This window comes from Lithobates pipiens, unplaced genomic scaffold, assembly GCF_037356315.1.
Source record: "Lithobates pipiens isolate NorthernLeopardFrog02 unplaced genomic scaffold, aLitPip1_a1.2 Scaffold_16, whole genome shotgun sequence".
In the NCBI taxonomy this organism is placed as follows: Eukaryota; Metazoa; Chordata; class Amphibia; order Anura; family Ranidae; genus Lithobates; species Lithobates pipiens.
Window position 1 is genome coordinate 449,282,336 of NW_027507748.1, and position 21,010 is coordinate 449,303,345.

The window sequence follows — 21,010 nt, forward strand, 5'->3', positions numbered from 1 at the left end:
TGAAAAGCTCTCATCTGTCTTTTTCTGTCTGGAATTCTGATCGTGTGTACGTGGCATAACACTAAATTAGTGTGTTTAGTTATTTTGAGGGGACAGCAAATTTACACTGTTATACAAGCTGTACACTCACTACTCTACATTGTAGCAAAGTGTAATTTCTTCAGTCTTGGCACATTAAAAGCAAAATGCTAATGCTAATTGCAAAAATGATGTGAGGGGTTTACTCACTTTTGCGAGATACTATATATATACAGTACACTCATATTGCAGATTTATCACCATTTTTTATCTTGAAATTTAAACATGTTGGATGCACAAGCAACATTTTGTCTAAATGTGATTGATTGTAACATACATTATGTGGCATGTCTATAGTTAGATGTTTATGATATGTTGGACAGTGTTGGCTAATTTCAGCCTTTTGGTTTTATGAAAGCTCTTTTTATGTATTTTGTAATACAATTCATGTGTTTATTATCTATGAGTAATTGGTGGTGCTTAAAATTCCATGTTTTTTTGGGGGGTGGGGGGGAGGGTTGGAGGTTGAACATCAGTTAGCATATGGAAAGATTTTGACTCCTGTGAGTATAGTCTCCTCTCCCTTAAAATGAGTACATCTGACCAAAAAATAAAAGCTTAGCACCTAGGATACTATGAGGGTTATTTACTAAAGGCAAATCAAATTTGCACTACAAGTGCACTTGTAAGTGCAGTCGCTGTAAATCGCTGTAGATCTGAGGGGAAGCTCTGCAGATTTTATCATTCAATCATGTGCAAGCAAAAATGCTGCTTTTTATTTTCCTTGCATGTCCCCCTCAGATCTACAGTGACTGCACTTCCGAGTGTACTTGCTGTGCGCTTGTAGTGCAAAGTGATTTACCGTTAGTAAATAACCCCCTATTCCACCTACTGTTTGTTAGTTCTGTTAATAAATAGCCTAAGGTAATAAACGAATATGATGTCTTATTGAGGTATAAGTTACTAAGGTTTAAATGATCTGTGATTTCCAATGCAATCAGGTAAAAAATATTTGCTTGACTTTTTGTTTGCTATGTTTTATCATTTAATTTCTCTTATTTGTATTTTTTTTTTTTTTTTTATTAGACACCACTTTTCATTTAAACAAGTTTGAAGTTGATCAGAAAACAGTATATTGAAGATTGGGAATATGGAGGAACTGATGTGATGTTGAATATAATACAATGAGGTTAGGGGGTGATGCAGTTATCTATAAAAGCCCCAGTTTTGCTTAGAAGGTAAAAAAGAAGCTTTGTATCTTTCAGTGCACAAATCCTCACCTCCTCAGTGATCTTATCTCAAATCATAAATTGTATAATCAATAACAAAATATATAAATATTAATCACTCAGTGAATACCCAAATTTACATTTAAATTACACATATAGTGAAAAATATATAAACGAATGTGAATATAGTCCATCCACCACACAGTATTTGAAAAAGCATCCAGATTACAGAAAGTCTTTCTATAAATGCATAAAAAGAATATCCAGTGTTCAGATTCCTTTCTACAAGTGACTCCTTCACCACACCATCCGTGATTTATGCTCCCCCCTTCGTGAAAACACTCACCGACTGCTAAGCCTTACACTCTCGTGTGAGGCTCAAGGGCTTTCAAATAATCTCTCAAGATGAAATTCAGACCCCAGCACATCCGATTGGAACTTCTCCACTTACGCACTTCATTGTATAAATATATACCTCAAAGAGAAATCACAGAGGGAGACCCCAATAGTGTAATACTGCAAACACTCTTTAATGTATTAAAAATCTCACTCCTTATGCACTCACATGAACTTAAAAACGCAAAATCACTTCAAAAGAGTAAAAAGACTCGCTTCACAACTTCACTCCACAATACTATTCTGAATACGTCGGGGCATTGGTGGTCACGGCGGACTCATAAGATACGGTACTGTATCACTTGATCTCACCCCTCCTCGTGCGTCCCGCCTGGTCCCACACAGCAGGTCTATTCGAAAAAGGGCGCCTTCAAGTCAGATGAAACAGTCCTCTTAGTCCTGTGCCTCCTTCCCAGCTCCGTGTATGTCAGCTCAATAATCACCAGATAGCCGACATGTTTCGTCACATCAGACTTAATCATGGGATTGGCTATCTGGTCCAGCATCCCTCCTTATATTCCCCCATCGTCGAATCAGCGTCCTTAATTTTTCTTCTGTCACTCCCATATTACTGGAGTGTATACTAACGTCCATAACACGCGCCGACGCCAAATGCCCGATTTGCGCATGCCCAAATCGCAGGATTCGATTTAGATTCATAGATGACCTGTTTTTTATATGGGGGGGAACAGAGGCTTCAGTTTTACATTTCTTGGAAAGATTGAACTCCAACACGAATGATATTAAGTTGGAGTTCAATATTAGTTCCACTACGGTAAACTTCCTTGATCTCCTGATAGAGAGAAAGGATGATAGATTGAGCACGACAGTGTATTTTAAGAACACAGATCGAAATAGCTATTTATCAACTAAGAGCGGACACCACCCATCCTGGATTAGAAACATCCCTAAGGGGCAATTTCTAAGGGTCCGTAGGAACTGTTCAACTAAAGAGGATTTCGTAGCCCAGTCCCAAATCTTGAAGGAGAGGTTTATACAGAAAGGGTACTCAGAAACCATCTTGGATGAAACTATTGGGACGGTTGCGAATATTCCAAGGGAAACCTGCCTGGAGGGGAGGAGAAAGATAGGAGAGGGGTTACAACATCAACTAAGATTTTTGTCTAATTTCCATCATCAATTTAGAGAGGTAGAACAGATTTTTAGAACACATTGGCATATCCTGGGTAGGGATAAATATTTGGGAGGGGTGATACCCAAAACCCCGGGATTTATCTACAGACGGGCACCCAACATAGGGGATAGGGTTGTATAAAAGGTTCTGGACCCTCCTAAACGAATCACCATCTCGGGTGACCTGAAAGGTTTCTATGCTTGTAGGAGGTGTATATGTTGTAGAACTGTACACCAGATAAACAGGGGGATCACCTCAATAACCAACAGCGAGGGTGAATCATTTGAAATCAAGGAATTCATGACATGCAATATGTCTTATATTGTATATTTGCTATGGTGTCCTTGTAAATTACTATATGTAGGACGTACAAAGAGACTATTGAGAGTGCGTATCTCAGAACATTTGACCAACATCCGAAAAGGTTACCAGTATCATAGCGTGTCATTACATTTCAAGGAACACCATCAACAAAATCCCGATTTACTACAGTTCTGTGGAATAGATCATGTTCATCCCTCTTGGAGGGGCTCAAATCGGGTAAGGGATCTGTCGCAGAGGGAGACCAAGTGGATCTTCTTATTGAGGAGTCTCTATCCGAGAGGGATGAACATAGAGCTGGACCTTAATTGCTACATTAGTGACTTATAGGTAAGCAAGTATGGACAGCAACAGTGTGGTCCTAATGGGGGGAATTAGTCCCCTTAATGGAAACATCCTGTATGAGGCGATGGGGTTCAGTGATTTCTCAAGTGTTACAGACAGGAGATAGCAGTTCCGATATGGAAATGCACATGATGTCGACCATCTAAGGTTGCAACCCCGAGAGGGAAATGTATAGGAGGTTACCAACCATTGATCTCTAAAATAAGTCTTCACATAAGTTATTGATGGGGAAGCCCTGAAATTATTATGATGGTGCCAATTTTATCTCTGTTTAGGGTATTAGCATTGGGATCTCCTTCTATGCGATTTTAGATTTTTAAGAATGTTTTGTATTTGGAGCTGTATTTATATGTTAAGTGCACCCGCAATATAGATGGTATCTTTGAGATATATTCATTTCCGCTTGAATTGAATTAGATCTGCATTTGTAATACCGCAATATTTGTACCTATTAGCTAGTTGAAGATGTATGATATCCATTATTGTAACCATTATTGTAAACGTTGGCGCATTGATGACACGGCGACAGAGTATGGCACCAGTCTATAGTTTTATATACACTGGTTTGCATGCTGTGTGGGGGTATGGCTACTCAGTGTAATATTAGTTGACTTAATACAATGCGCCATACAGAAGGACACCGTTTACGTATATGGAGAGATACCACTGATGGTTAGTAACATCACTAGAGGGAGCACTTTAAGGGTTCCACATTTTCTCAATGATGGAATGTGGGGACATGGAACTCAATACTTGATTATTGTGGAGATGGGGACACTTAGTCTCGATCCCGGCGCATGCGAGATCTATTAGCATGCAGAGTTTGTTAAGTATTGAGACCGGAGCGGAACCTATAAAGCATCGAATGCAATATCTAAGATCGAATGTTTCGACGCACGTGACAAATATCGACGCACGGGCAGGAAACTGTAGCGAACTCTCAAATCGAATGTCTGGTATGATATACCAGTTTTCGAAATGGAGAAATCGAATGCTGCGATTTGGGCATGCGTAAATCGGGCATTTGGCGTCGGCGCGTGTTATGGACGTTAGTATACACTCCAGTAATATGGGAGTGACAGAAGAAAAATTAAGGACGCTGATTCGACGATGGGGGAATATAAGGAGGGATGCTGGACCAGATAGCCAATCCCATGATTAAGTCTGATGTGACGAAACATGTCGGGGGCGTGGCTATCTGGTGATTATTGAGCTGACATACACGGAGCTGGGAAGGAGGCACAGGACTAAGAGGACTGTTTCATCTGACTTGAAGGCGCCCTTTTTCGAATAGACCTGCTGTGTGGGACCAGGCGGGACGCACGAGGAGGGGTGAGATCAAGTGATACAGTACCGTATCTTATGAGTCCGCCGTGACCACCAATGCCCCGACGTATTCAGAATAGTATTGTGGAGTGAAGTTGTGAAGCGAGTCTTTTTACTCTTTTGAAGTGATTTTGCGTTTTTAAGTTCATGTGAGTGCATAAGGAGTGAGATTTTTAATACATTAAAGAGTGTTTGCAGTATTACACTATTGGGGTCTCCCTCTGTGATTTCTCTTTGAGGTATATATTTATACAATGAAGTGCGTAAGTGGAGAAGTTCCAATCGGATGTGCTGGGGTCTGAATTTCATCTTGAGAGATTATTTGAAAGCCCTTGAGCCTCACACGAGAGTGTAAGGCTTAGCAGTCGGTGAGTGTTTTCACGAAGGGGGGAGCATAAATCACGGATGGTGTGGTGAAGGAGTCACTTGTAGAAAGGAATCTGAACACTGGATATTCTTTTTATGCATTTATAGAAAGACTTTCTGTAATCTGGATGCTTTTTCAAATACTGTGTGGTGGATGGACTATATTCACATTCGTTTATATATTTTTCACTATATGTGTAATTTAAATGTAAATTTGGGTATTCACTGAGTGATTAATATTTATATATTTTGTTATTGATTATACAATTTATGATTTGAGATAAGATCACTGAGGAGGTGAGGATTTGTGCACTGAAAGATACACAGGTTATAGCGCCACGTGCAACTAATTAGTTTTTTGGAAGTTTACTACTATTTTTGTATGCACCTTTTTATATGTGACATTTTATAGTAAGTGGCTGCTAAGATATAAAATATTGAGTTATCCACAGCGCTGTGATGATACACTAGGTAAAGGGTTTGTGGAGTGTGTATCTTTAAATTAAAAAAGAAGCTTTGTGTGCATTAGTAGAAAGCTACCTTTGAAGATCCGTGGTTGACAGGGTGAATGACTATGCATAAGCCCACAGTGACTAACTGTAATTTTGAAAGCCAATTTTCTAGCAGAGCACAACTGTCAAGTTATAAAATAATGAGAGACTGAATTAAAGGAGCTGATAGAATTGTACGTGACAAATTAGTGTACATCAGGGAGCAGTGATTAGTCACCAAAAATAAGTAAAAAGGGAGAAAAGGTGACATTTTCATAAGCATAATTATAAAAAGCATTCCCAGAATTCTGCAGCACTTGAAGAAAGTTAACTAGATGCTTGAAACAAGGCATAAGGGATGCAAATTTATTTTTGTATTTTTTATTTTCTACCTGGAAAATAGCCAGCAGCTGTAAATCCAAAGGCTTTATATCATTAATGCATTTCACTAGCATATTTTGGTTGTCATAATGATAGGACCTTAAAAACACCTTTTCTTCTCCCAGAATAGTAAACAATCCCCTGTCCTCGGAGTGTACTCAGCACCAAATCCTGATTAAATCAAATATTTTATTGTTTCAGTTTGTTTTGCAGGAAATTCCCACAATGATTGCATACTAATCGGCTCCTGCAAGAGGCTCTGCAGTCACATCATTGTGTTAAATTATTTCATGGCAACACTTAATCGTGTGCCTTAATGAAATGCAACTCCCATGTTTACCAATTACCATGAAAAGGAAGGTAATTATAAGAACTGTATCCATAGCCACAGATTTTGGAATGACGACAGAATACTTTAAATTTTTTTTCTTCTGTGCGTATTCGTTCGATAGATAGATCGATAGATAGATAGATAGATAGATAGATAGATAGATAGATAGATAGATAGATAGATTCATCTCTATTTTGTCTGTCATTTTTCAAAAGTACAAGATGTGGAGGAGAAATCTTCCAATGGGGAGCCATGTTGTTGTGACAACTGTATAAGGCTGGCCAGTGCCGAGACAAGGCCACCCAGTGCCCAGGGCAAAGATGCCAAACTGCACCCCTCCCCCTTCCTTTAGGGTTAGGGCCAGGGTGCCCCCAATCACTGCAATAAACCATTGTGCCCAGGGCGACCATAGCCCACCCCTTGTCCCGAGTACACAGTGATTATTGCTAGTGACTATAACTGTCTGAGGCCAGCTGTACAGTGACATGAATGAAGTATACTATTGTATGTTTCAAATAAAGTTTGTACAAATACAACAAAAAGGAAACACAGTTTATTAACCTTTAAGAAATGTACTACTTCTGTGGCTAGAATTCATTTTTAGTTAAGATTTATTAGCTTCTAGTCTGCTTTGTTATTTTTTTTTTTCAACTTAATAGGTGGAAACTTTGAAATAACACTTTTCTAAACATAATTTATGATGTTTCCAATTTTTCAGGAAGCATCTCTGTGTGAAATAATTTATGCAGTATGCTAATCTATATATTCCCAACAGTCATTTCCTCTCTATTTCTTTTGCTTCTCTCCTTCATGGAAGTACTCTCAAAGGTGAGGATGTTTAGCAGCTGACAGTGATCTTTGTGTGCCAATGTGAGATTTTAAACATTTGTTGGATATTTAGATTTCTTCCAAACTAGATCATACTTCTGATGTTTACCTTTCTGTGTCTCCTGCATCATGAACATAATCCCTAACAATTACATTGGCAGCTTTGAATTTCACATAATTTATTGACATAGGATGTATTTTGAAGATGGATCTCTATTACAACTTTAAAACCTACACTTACAGAAGTAAACTGTGATTTTAGCAAATCACATAATTTTACATAAACGAAAAAAGAACAACTCTTTCAACCCCATGATGTACTGCATACATTTCCGTTTGAGGCCCGAGTAAATAACAAATAACTCAATATAAGTTGTTCTGCTTAAAGGAGGCGTATGACCAAAGCTTCTTTTGTCATGCTTCTATTCTGGGTCACAGAAGTGCACTTATTTGCGGAATGGAAGGGCACTCCAGCTGATTTGCTGAACAGCTGGCATGACGTCACATCGTAGGAGGGTTTTTTTGATGGAAGATACCATTTCATGGACACTATTGAAAGCTATGCAAAGAGTGGAGGGACAGCGTAGATGTCAGATTGTGCCTCGCTGTAAACCCACGGCGCAACAGTGAGGCACAATATGACAAATACTGTGTCCCTCCACTGTTTGCATAGCGTTGAATTGTGCACAAGAAATGGTATCTCCCATCGAAAAAAGGCTCCTACGATGTGCACATGCACTATGGTGATGTCACTCCAGCAGATCGGGAAATCAGCTGGAGTGCCATTCCGTTCTGCAAAAGCTCGGGCACTTTGCGACGGCGGGCACATATCGACAGAACACCGGTCCAGGCTCTGCAAAGATCCAACTTTAATGTCAGGATCCACCAAAATGCCAGACCAACAGCTGGCTTAGTCTCTCAGTTCACATCTGAGGGCCTGAGTTAGCCACTCCTTCCACAGCCTGGCACTGCAGTGAGACACTTACTGCTCTCTGATCAATGAAGATTAAGAACCGAGTGATCAGCAGTCATGTGATCACTCAGTTCTCAGTCTTGCTCACAAGAGAACAGCTGAAGCATTGGACAGATTTTGACATATCACCCCCCCAGCTACGCGGGCAGTACAGCCGGCGCGGTGTGGTGGGGCTGTAGTGTCCTCTCCTGGAGTGCGGGCAATGACCATGACATCTCCAATGTCTGCTCTTCCAGCTTCCTCCGCCATGTGTCTTCTGCCAAAGCGCTAGGCATCCAATATGATTGCCTGATGCTTTGGCCAGTCGAGAAACAGGTCTCACAGACCTGCCTCCTGATTGGTGGGGAGGAACATTAGTATGATAATAGCCAAAATTAATTTGCTATGGTCACACAATTAGATGGGCTCAGAGCACAATGCTCTGTGCTCCGCGCTCACCCTTTTTTTTAAGTCTTTTAGAGCTTCTAGCTATAATCAGGTGCTTAAAAAAAACACCCCACCACATTGGAATCCATGGTCTGGCATCACTGATATGTAGATCGGGGACCGGACGCATGGATAGGGGAGGCGACGCCCGTGAGCCCTCTATGGCTGGCCCACCACTGTAGGTGAGTATGTACTTTTTTTTTGTATTAATAAAAGTACCAAATCACAAAAACAGGTAGTATCTAAGTTCCATAACTTACAATTTGCTAAAAACTCTAGTCAACACTGCTTGTATTCTGCAGGATAAAAAAAATAGAATATGCAGCTTATATTATCCAGACATAGGTTGATGATGATCTTGAAGGTAAAAATGAGACATCTACTGATGGCAAATTTTATTGTGGAATCAGTTATAGATAACAAGATCTTAGGGCTCATGCACACACGGTGAAAAAAACAGTAGCACTAACGCAGCGCTGAAAACGCCCATTTTTCGCGTTTAGCTGCATTTTTACATTAGCGTTATTGAGCATTTACCAGTGTTAGCATTTTTGGGCATTTTTTTAATTAAAAACACTCTTTAGAATGTAAAAACGTCAAATGTGTCTAAACATGGCTTGACGAGTTTAGATGCGTTTTTGGCTTTTTTCATTTTTACAGCTCATTTTTACTGCTCCTGGAAGCACAGGCTATTGTTTTTTTCTACTGCCCCTAAACACCTATGCCTCCAAATGCCTCTGACAGTTTATGTGTGCATGGACACATAGGCTAGCATGGAGGGGCTTTTAGAGGCAGTTTATGAAATGCCAAACGCCCCTAACAGCAGCTATAAAACATCCTGTGTGCATGAGCCCTTAACGTGGTTCATTTGATCCCCTGGAAATTGTTCAGATCACATGGACAGAATTCACATAGTCAAAAACACAAGAAGTGAGATTAAAGGGTTGCATACTTACAGCAGCTGCATACCATTTGTGGCAATGTGAGGCCATGCCACTGAGTAAGTTTAGGATATGCAAAAAAGGAAAGACACAGGATTTGTACTAAGGTGGAGTGAAAAGTTCCAGACTTTTGGTTCTGTGCAGAGAAGGTTTCAGTTTTCTAGCCCAAAAGACTGGGAAAATCAGGACAGCTGTGTAAGTATGTAGAGACTGAGAGATCTGAAGTAGATAGCAATTTCAGGGGTTGGGGGGAGTCTGTAAGTCTTTGGAAGAGTGAGAGAGCCTGTGGTGCTTGAGAACCTAGCTAGAGGCCAAGAGTTGGCCCCTTGCAGCAAGGTGCTGTAACAAAAGGTTGAGTGAACCAGGTAGCTTGGTCTCAAGCAACCTAACAACACAGACTGTTTGCTTCGTGAAGCTGACACCTCATGCGTGGGCAACTGTGTGTTGGACTTTCCTTTTCACTTTTTTAATAAAAGGTCACCAGAAGGCCCTTAAACCACCGTTTGGACTGACGTAGGCTACTAAAAAATGCAAAACCATGAGCTTAATCACCCAATTTTCACACATTGTCAAAACATCAGAAAAAGAAGGCAAAAAAAAGGTACAAGGGGAAATGATTAGTCAAGGAAAACAATAATTAGACAAAAATAAAACTAGTAGAAAATGGAAGTTATGCCATTATTGTCATTTGGAGGTAGAGGAATTCCACCTAAGGGATGTTGCATTTGACAGAAAAAAAATTCAGAAAATTCCTGGTAAGGTCTGCCTCCAAGAGTATGCATCTTCTTCATCCTTTTTGGAGCCAAACTTACCTTAGCCAAGTCTTGGACAAAGCCAACTATTTCTGTTTTGTTAGCCAAAAGGAAAATGTCTTGGATCATGGCTCAAGAGAAGCTAGAAGATATACTCTTGGACCACACTGAGAAATTTGAAATGATATGGGAACCTTGGGCAACCTTCATGAATGCTCCTGTACACCCATAACCTCATACCTATTACACACTGCTGTTCACTGCTGCTGTCTTCTAGTTGGTCCTTGTTAGCTTAATCTTCTTCTGCATTCTTTCTTTTCTTTCTCATGATGGGGGAGTCATCCTGGTCACAGTTTGATCCCATTAGGGGTGGCCGGTTTGTCCTCCCAGGCCTCCTTGTCCAACATTTACCTTAAGGTCCTATGTTCAGTTATACATTGAAAACCTCGGCTTATCTTTAGAAATTGTTATGGAAGATTCATGTTTTTGTAATGTGCACTAAGTGCTATAATGTTTTCCTTACACCTATTGTATTAGTTGCCATGTTGGCTGACGCAAGACCATTTGGCCTATACATGTTTTTGTACTCTGTTTTATAAAATTATTAAAAATGTTGAAATACAAAAAATACAGAAAACAAAACTGAACCAATTAATGCAATTATGTATGAATCTGAAAAGTTTAATGTATTTTTAAGTGGCAGTAGCTAAGTTTAAATTGCAACAGCATTTGGGATCAGTGGCATGTCCTATACGACAAGGTATTGAAAATGTACATATTTAAAGAATGGGTTCACCTTTTGGAACATGTTACATGTTCCACTCATATTTAGGGTGGAACATATGACATGTTCCAGCTCCAGCAACCAGTTTGCCCTATCCCCCTTTCTCTCCGCATGCGCTGTCACAGTTCAAAATCAGCCGCATCATTCATTCACAGTTTGCTGTGAATTAATCAACCACAACTACTGTGTCATTCATAGCAGCAGACAGTTTCTGGTTCTGAATGAACTGATGAGCGCTCTTGTAGTTCATTCACAAACCCTGGGGTTTTCAAACTGACAGCACATATGCAGGTACAGGCTGAAACCTTCAGGGCTTGTCTGCAGAAGCCAGACATTGCTTTCTAATCCACTGATCACAGGTGCAATGCTTTTCAGGTTCCTGCAGGAAAAAATAAGAATGCACATTTTTTCCCTGCAAAAATATGTTTTTTTTTTCTTCTAAATAAAACATTTAAAGGTGGACAGAGATGATCTTATTAGTCTGTTGCTGCTCTATCACTATCCAACCACAGGTGGAGAGTGGGGAGGTAACCAAGCTGTGTTGCTTTACTATTAAAGAACAAAAGGGGGGGGGGGGTCATGATCCTGACTTGGACAAGATAAATATAAATTCTTTGAAAAATAAGAAAACTTCTGCATATTTACTTTACTGGTATATTTGTCTTTTTGTCTTAAGCTCAATTTTAAGTACAATATATTATTCAACTGGGCATTGTGGCATGAACAGTACATTTGATTTTACTGTTTTAATTATTGAATAATTGTTTTTTAGTTCAAATTAACTATTTATTTTTTTTAAATAAGGAAACAGTAAGGTTTTTAAGAATAACGAAATTGCACTGACCTGCTATGCTTTAGCTGCAGCATGGGTTCAGCACATTGTATCATGGTTTTGGTGCAGGTTAGCTGCTCTGCGCTCTAGACTTCTATTATACCCCATAGTTTTAGTGCGTTTCTAGAAGTGCACCAAAGGTCTTGCATGCAGGACATTTGGCGTGTATTCATAAAATGCAACAACACCACAGGACATAGTAGAAGCCTATAGCAAAGTGCAGCTAAAACTATGTGTACATTGTGCAGCTGCCAAAGCACAGTGACTAAATGTGAAACCATTGCATGCCTTGGCTATCCATCTATCCACTCCATCAGCAAGATCTTTCTGCCATAATGCTCTACTCTGTTCCTGTAGACCTTGCATTTAAATTTTTCTGCACATCTTTGCTTATCCCAATTTATAAAGGGAAGTACATAATAAATCCAACAAAAAGAGTAACAACCCCTCTTAATGGCCAGATCAGGTAAGCAAAATTCAGAAACACAAGCGCTGAGGTCTCACCAATAAATGCCTGAGAGATATAAGAAGCTGCCAGCATCAACCAACAGCTGATATATTGGTTTGGGGAGGACTGGCCTTTCAACATTTCAGATGCTATCAGATTGCATAGTTGACCAAGGCAGTTTTTTCAGTAAACTTATATGTTTTGAGAGAAGAATATAATCAATCAATTGCAACAAATACTTTTCATGTTCCTTTCAGAATGTCTGCTAAAAATATATTTCAACATAAATTTAGGCTACGCTGGGCTCTTTCTCAGCCTAACCTAGAAACCCAGGAGAGTGACTGTGTATTCTAAAATATGGCTATACCTATCAAATACTCTTTTATGTATTGGACACTAAAAATCAATGCTGTGCTGAACTGTTCTTGTAATGTCACAGGACTGATAGAATAGAACTAAATTAAAGCAATATAAAGTATATGAATCTGGGGCCATTTTTAATAATATTTGTCAGTACTTTTGGAAATCTGCGAGTTAAAATAAAAAAAATACTTTTTGTCTGTATTTATTATTTTAATACTATTATTAATAGCAGGAATAATATATCAACCATTCCATAGCAGCATGCCCTTAATGCTAATACCTAATTGTGAAAAATAACATGCACATTAGTTCTTGCTTTATTAAAGTCATGGGTGAATTGTACTTTAGAGAACGTAAACGTCAGTAATCTGGAATATTGGAAATGATAGCTACATACATGTTTTCTCTACACCCTGCCTAAAATAACTCCACCATTTCTTCATATCAGCTTGACAGCCCATGGGTGTACCATTCTGTTACCTTTAAATTGCCTGTCAATGCATGCTCCTGAAAAATTAAATAAGAGGAATTGTTAAGCCTTTCACATTTTTCCCAGAGAACCCCCTCTATAAGACATTGCCTTTGCTCTGCACTGATTATATGATATGTCAGCGGCTTTACACCTAAGCCTCTTGGTCTTTGCGGAACTGTGAAAGAACAAATCCTACAGCTTTTAATCAAAGCCATTATAAAACCTGGTGAGCCGTACGGTGATGTGAAGCAAATGTGCTAGTTATCCTGTAATATAATTGATTATTTTAGATTTTGTGTAATTCAAAATATTCACAAACAACATATTCAAAGAATAAGCTAAAACAAGATAAATACATCTTTAAAACTTGTTCTATCCTTCAACTATGAACTGCCAAAATAGGGAGCTTTAATGTGAAACTGGAATGTTCCAAATGGTTTGTCATGAATAGCTGTTGAAATATTTAAGTAAGGATGTTCATGGCACTAAACTATAGATGTCAATTTGGAGGGTGATTGAAGCCTCTGTTAAAGCTCCTGTTTACTTATATGTAAACAGTTGCTGTACCCCCACTTTACAGTATATTGGAGCATTGACCCACACTTCTCTTCAGCTACTGGTCTCCAATCATAGACATTACAGAAAGTAATGAATTAGAGCTGCACACACTGACCCCAGCAATCTGAACTTGATTGAGCACACAGCCAATCTCAAACTACAGTTAAGATGAGAAGCAATGACATATATCATAACTCCAGGAAAGTTAGGCTACCTACAGAAATAAGAATTCAGTCTTAGGAAACCTGCAGGTTCAAACATTCATTCCTCTAGGAATGATTATTTGTAACTTTTTTTAACCAGTCCCTTCAACAGACCAAAGGTAAATATGATCTAAAGCTCGAACAAACATATTGATTTTCCCATCTTAATATAATAGAACAATTGTGCACTATACACATGGTCATATCATGTGCCTGGAAACATTGTTTAAACATTATCCTATACCTCTGCCTGTATATTTTATGAATGTGCTGTTTTTCAGTAAAGATACTCATTACTGTCTATGGTACAATCTTTGGTACAAACAATTTTGTTTGTCAAGCACACTCTTTTGTTTATGACAAACTTCAGTAAAGTCCATGGCATTCACTGTAAATGCTCTTCAGCTTAATAGTCTCATGGTATATTAGAAAGCTAATTGGTTGATGTAGTTGTAGAATCAACTTGTTTTACTTTTCATCATTCTGGCTATCTCTCTGTACATCACTTTGCCATCAAGCCACATGAAAAGTAGAAAAAAAGGATCATTTATTTCAGTGTAGATCATAAAAAAATGAAATGACTCTACCGCAAAAAACATAAATACTTAGAACTCTAAGATGAAGCCTCAAACTCTAAGGTGGTAAGTCTGAAATTTAGGAAAGAAAGTAAGAATTCTAAGGTAATAAGGCAGAATTGTGATTCTGTGTTGCAGAATTATAGCTTCACTTTTTTTTTATAAATGGGAACTTGTGACAATACATCAGCAGAAAATGGGCAATTGTTGCAGTATGAAGCCAGCAAATGAGCTATTGCTACATGACACAAGCCAAAAATATGCAATGGTTACACAGGAAATAAATAGATAATGGTGACAATACAACATGTTCATGTAAAAAAAAATAGTCAAAGGATGTCCTCTGAGCATTCCTCTGCCAGTTGCTAAACTATCAATGATAATGTTGAAATAACAAATAAACAAAAAAAAAAATGTTCAACAAGTGCGGAGAGTCCCACCACTATTTACACTCAGCTCTCACCTTACAGTTTGGAGCTATTTGGTTAAAAATAGGTCAGATGTGCACTCCATTTAAGCGGTTCACTCCAAGACAACATTGCTCTCCCACAATCCTCCTCAAAGTTTCTTGGATAATCATTTATCAACACCACATCAACCTACAGGACTCCTTCACTCATAAAAGAAAGGCTTGGATACTGTAGCACTGTAAAAACACTATCAGCTTTATTAAAAGTAAAAGAATAAATCTGACTCACAAGAAGGGATGCGCATTCAGGGGAGGCAGGTGCCTCACCTGCCATGAACATAAAAAAAATCTTAGCGTCGAGGGTCGTAGCTCGGCGACCTGGGGTCATGGGGGGTAGGGATGGCCGAACGGTTCGCCCGGCGGTCGGTTCGTAGTGAATTTCAGCTGTTCGCAGTCTGCCCGATCGGCAGACTATTGCCGCTATTCGCCCGGGGGACTTACGTGTTTACTGTGTAAAAGAACTTTGACCTATGATGACACATCCATCATGTGGTACAGGACAGCCAATTGAAACATTACAGCACATGGACACTTGGACATTCCCCCTAACTTATAAATAGACCCGATCCGGCAGCCATTTTACATTCGTTCTACTGTCACTATAGGGAGAGGTTGCTGTGTGGAGCAGGGAGAGACTGCAGTGACCCAAATCGCTAGCTATTAGGTCCACAAAAGTTCTTTTAAGGACTGGTATGGTATAAGTGTAGTTCAGGATATAGGTTTGAGGCACTGCTATTCAAGTCATTGTTGCAGCAGGTTGTCTTTTGTCAGTGCTGAGAGAGGGACAGATAGGACGCTGTGTGTTGCAGAGAGGGACAGTCAGTTTATTAATTAGCTGTTACTATTAGGTCCACAAAAGTCCTTTTCAGGACTGGTATGGTGTAGTAGTAGAGGATATAGTTTTGAGTGCTATTCAAGTTATTGTTGCAGCAGCCTGTGTTTTGTCAGTTTAAATAGGGACAGACAGGAAGCTGTGTGTGGCAGTGAGGGACAGTCAGTTTAATAAGTAGCTGTTACTATTAGGTCCACAAAGGTCCTTTTCAGGACTGGTATGGTAATAGGGTTGTACACGTATAATATTCTTTCTTCCAAATATAGAAAGAATATTATACTTGACTGCTGCTCTTCTGCTGCAGTAGTCCTTTATGAGTATAGGGACTGAGGTACAGTCTGCTAATCACAACCTACTGGTTCCACAAAGGTCCTTCAAAGGACTGGTAAGGTATAGCGTACTAGAGTATATAGGGTTGAGTGAGGTACAGTCTGCTAATCCTTAAGGACTGGTGTAGGTCCACAATATGTAGGGTTGAGGTGCACTACTGCTGACTGCTGCCCTATTCTGCAGCAGTCCTTTATCAGTATAGAGACTGAGAGTTTTGTCACAGGGTCATTTAAAAAATGACAGGCAGAGGAAGAGGCAGGCCCTTCCGCAGGGGTGGCAGGGGTAGGGCAGGAGCAACAGGCTTGAGCCAAAGTGGGAAATTGCAGAAGGTGCGTGCGATTACGTCAAAGGAAGCACCAGAATTGGTTGAGTGGCTCACTCAGCCTTACTCTTCTGCACCCTCCTCATCCTCTCGATCTGCACCCTCTTCTTCACTCTCTGCTATGTGCACCCCCAAAGACACTACCACCAACAACACCACCACCACCACCACCACATGCCTTCCGCTTGAGTCACAGGAATTATTTTCCGATCCATATCAAGACATTTCTGATGCGCAGCCACTCTTGGCATTGGATCAGGAAGAGGAGGTAGCAACAACCGCCACTCAGCAGTCTGAAGACAGTACCCAGATCAGCCCAAGGAGGAGGTTGGTCACCGGTGTTGCTGCCTACTCCCTGATCTCTACCTATAGCGGTGGGGAAGGTGACGTCGATGATGACGTGTCTAGTGATGTCACGTGGGTGCCCACAAGAGAGGAAGAGGGAGATATGGACCAGCAGATAGGGAGGAGAAGCAGGAATAACTTACATTGCACAGGAGGGACAAAGCAGACTGCTAATGTATCAGGAGCGAGTCATCGACCATGTACGGTCACATCTGGCGCTCCCAGGACACCGGCACATGGCTCCGCAGTGTGGGCTTTTTTTAATGTGTCCGCTGCTGACAATAGTGTTGCCATCTGCAATCTTTGCAGTCAACGCATTAGTCGCGGTAAGCCCAACACTCACCTAGGGATGACCGCCTTAAGAAGGCACATGAGCTGCCATCACCAAGCCCAGTGGGAGTAACGGAACACACAAAGCCACACTCCAGGCTCTCACCGTCCAGCCTCATCTTCTACTTCTCCTTCTCCTCTCTCCTCACAATTGTCCTCCACTCCACCTTCCATCACGTCAAGCTCACGTTTTTCTGCAAAAAGGCAGTCTTCCGTGGGCCTAATGTTCGAGCGTAAAAAAATGATGACGCCGGATAACCCTCTTGCCCAACGGTTGACGGCTGGCTTGTCAGAACTCATAGCCCGCCAACCACTGCCATATAAACTGGTGGACTCGGAGGCCTTTCGAAAATTTGTGGCCATTGGAACACCACAATGGAAGGTCCCAGGAAGGACGTATTTCTCACAGAAGGGCATCCCAGAGCTATATGGCCATGTTCAGCGGCAAGTGAATGTATCTCTGGCACACAGTGTCGGTGCCAAGATACATCTGACCACAGACACGTGGTCTAGCAAACACGGGCAGGGAAGGTATATCACTTTTACTGCCCACTGGGTGAACCTTCTGACGGCCGTCAAGCATGTAACCCGTGGCACCTGTGTAGATTTGGTTTTACCGCCACGGATTGCATGCAGGCCTGGCTCTTCTTCTCCTCCTCCTCCTACTCCATCCTCCTCCCTCTCCTCCTCAGCTGACTCCTCCTTTTCCGCTGCTAGCATCTCTTCGGCTGCGCAGCCCAAGCTCCCCAGAACCTATTGGGCATGCCAGGTGAGACGTTGCCATGCAGTGCTGCGTCTGTTGTGCCTGGAAGCCAAGAGCCACACTGGCCCGGCACTCCTTTCAGCTTTGCGTTCACAGGCAGATCAGTGGCTAACACTGCTCAATTTGACAGTTGGTAAAGTGGGGTGTGACAACGGTGCCAATCTGCTTAGCGCATTGAAACAGGGCAAAATGACGCACATGCCATGCATGGCACACGTCTTAAACTTGGTCGTGCATCGATTCGTTGTCAAATACCCTGGGGTCCAGGACATCTTGCGGCAGGCAAGGAAAATATCGGCCCATTTCAGAAGATATTACAGGGCCATGGCTCGCCTTGCTGACATTCAGCGGCGACACAATCTTATTTGCGATTGCCCGACGTGATGGAACTCAACCTTCTATATGCTTTATAGGCTGCTCCAGCAGAAACGTGCAGTTAACGTCTACCTGTATGAACTCTACGGCAGAACAGGTTCTGGGGAGCTGTTTTTTTTTTCACCGCGCCATTGGCTGCTCATGCGCGAGGCATGCAGTCTTCTGCGGCCATTTGAGGAGATCACCAAACTGGTCAGTCGCAGCCATGGCGCCATCAGTGACATGGTACCTTATGCCTTCTTTATGGAGCGTGTATTGCATCGTGTCATTGATCAAGCTGTGGAGGAGCAGGAGCGGGAAGATGAGGAAGTCGCAATGCTGGATGAATTCCCAGGGGGGCTACTCTATATGAGACAAGTGAACAACAGGAGTCTGAAGAGGATTCAGAGGAGGATGGTGCCGGGGCGGATGAGGAGGAGCAAGAAGGGCATGCTTTAAACCAGGGATCCTCAAACTACGGCCCTCCAGCTGTTGCAAAACTACACATCCCATGAGGCATTGTAAAACTCTGACATTCACAGACATGACTAGGCATGATGGGAATTGTAGTTCCTGAACAACTGGAGGGTCACATTATGAAGACCCATGCTTTAAACCTTTCTGGGATCCCTGGTGTTGTGCGTGGATGGGGAGAGGAGAATGATGAGGATGACATTATCCTGGATGATGAGCAGGAGCCAGGCCACCACACCGCTTCCAGTTTAGTGCAAATGGGGGCCTTCATACTCCATTGTTTTAACAGGGACCCCCGTATAAAAAGCATAAGGGTCAACGACCAGTACTGGGTGGCAACGTACTTAGACCCCCGATACAAACACAAAATGGTGGAAATGTTACGGCCGTCACAGAGGGCTGTCAGAATGGAGCACTTCCAGGCCTTGCTTCGAGAAATGCTGCATTCTGCTTTTGCGTGCGCTGGCAGAGGAGCAATTCCCACTCCCAGAGAAGGAGTTGCGGGTACCAATCCAACAGCACCTGCAAGAAGAGGCCGGTTTGAAGATGTGTTGATGACTTCTGATATGAGGTCATTCTTTCAGCCGACCCATCGACAGGTGTCATCCGGATCCAGCATCAGGGAACGCCTAGACCGTCAGGTGTCTGACTACATCGGGTTAACGGCCGATGTGGACGCTCTGAGGAGTGATGAACCCCTGGACTACTGGGTGGGCAGGCTTGACCTCTGGCCAGAGCTTGCCCAATTTGCAATGGAACTGTTGGCTTGCCCCTCGTCCAGTGTCCTGTCCGAAAGGACGTTCAGCGCAGCAGGGGGGATCGGGACCGATAAGCGTACTCGCCTAGCTCACGACAGTGTTAACTACCTCACATTTCTAAAAATAAATGAGGCATGGATCTCGGAGGAATTCAACACATGTGACCAGTAGACCATGTATATGTCTATAAACGATTTTTTTAATCGAGCACACAGACCTTCTTTCTTCATTTGGCTCACTTCCTTGTACAAAAAAAGCACACCGTAGTATATAAAAGAGGTAGTGCTAAAAATACAAATTCTCGCCGACCCCTATAGCACACTGCTCTGCGCTCCTGGGTGTTTAATTACAATATTAACTTAATGTGTCATCTTTCAAACAGCTGCTGCTTTAAAAGACCAGAATATATCATAAATACATAAAACATGAAACAAAAACTAAAAAGTCCACTTATTATGTATAGCAGCGCATGCACATTTTTTTCAGAATATGCGTAAGAGTTCAGTTCGGTGTTCAGAAGATAGGGTGCTTTATTCAGTCAACCTGCGTATGTGATTGTTCGGTGTTCAGAAGATAGGGTGCTTTATTCAGTCAACCTGCGTTTGTGATTGAAACCCAGCTTCCACCATACAAATCACCACTTGTGGTACCAAGGCCGACCCCCTATGGGAATGCACTCACCAAACGTATGAAACCAATAAGCCTTCAGAATGCCATTGCAGCTCTCTCCTTTTACCACCAGTTATCTCCTTTGTGGGACACGGCTTTCATATATAGAAAACAAAAATGCCCGGACATAGCATAATACTGTATAACAATATTTATTATGTAAAAGCAAAATCCATATATGCGTACCAAGTAAAAAACAGTTTAAGCGTTTAAAATACTGTGCCTTATTCCGCTCTGTTGAATCCGTCCGAGGAGACCGACCGTTTATAACGTGCACTTAAAAGTATGTGCTTCCGTATTTCCTCGGATCGTTGGAACGCAGGGATTGAGGCGCACTTGTCACTTCCGGTATAGTTACGCTCTAGCGTAACTATACCGGAAGTGACAAGTGCGCCTCAATCCCTGCGTTCCAACGATCCGAGGAAATACGGAAGCACATACTTTTAAGTGCACGTTATAAACGGTCGGTCTCCTTGGACGGATTCAACACAGCGGAATAAGGCACAGTATTTTAAACGCTTAAACAGTTTTTTACTTGGTACGCATATATGGATTTTGCTTTTACATAATAAATATTGTTATACAGTATTATGCTATGTCCGGGCATTTTTGTTTTCTATATATGAAAGCCGTGTCCCACAAAGGAGATAACTGGTGGTAAAAGGAGAGAGCTGCAATGGCATTCTGAAGGCTTATTGGTTTCATACGTTTGGTGAGTGCATTCCCATAGGGGGTCGGCCTTGGTACCACAAGTGGTGATTTGTATGGTGGAAGCTGGGTTTCAATCACAAACGCAGGTTGACTGAATAAAGCACCCTATCTTCTGAACACCGAACAATCACATACGCAGGTTGACTGAATAAAGCACCC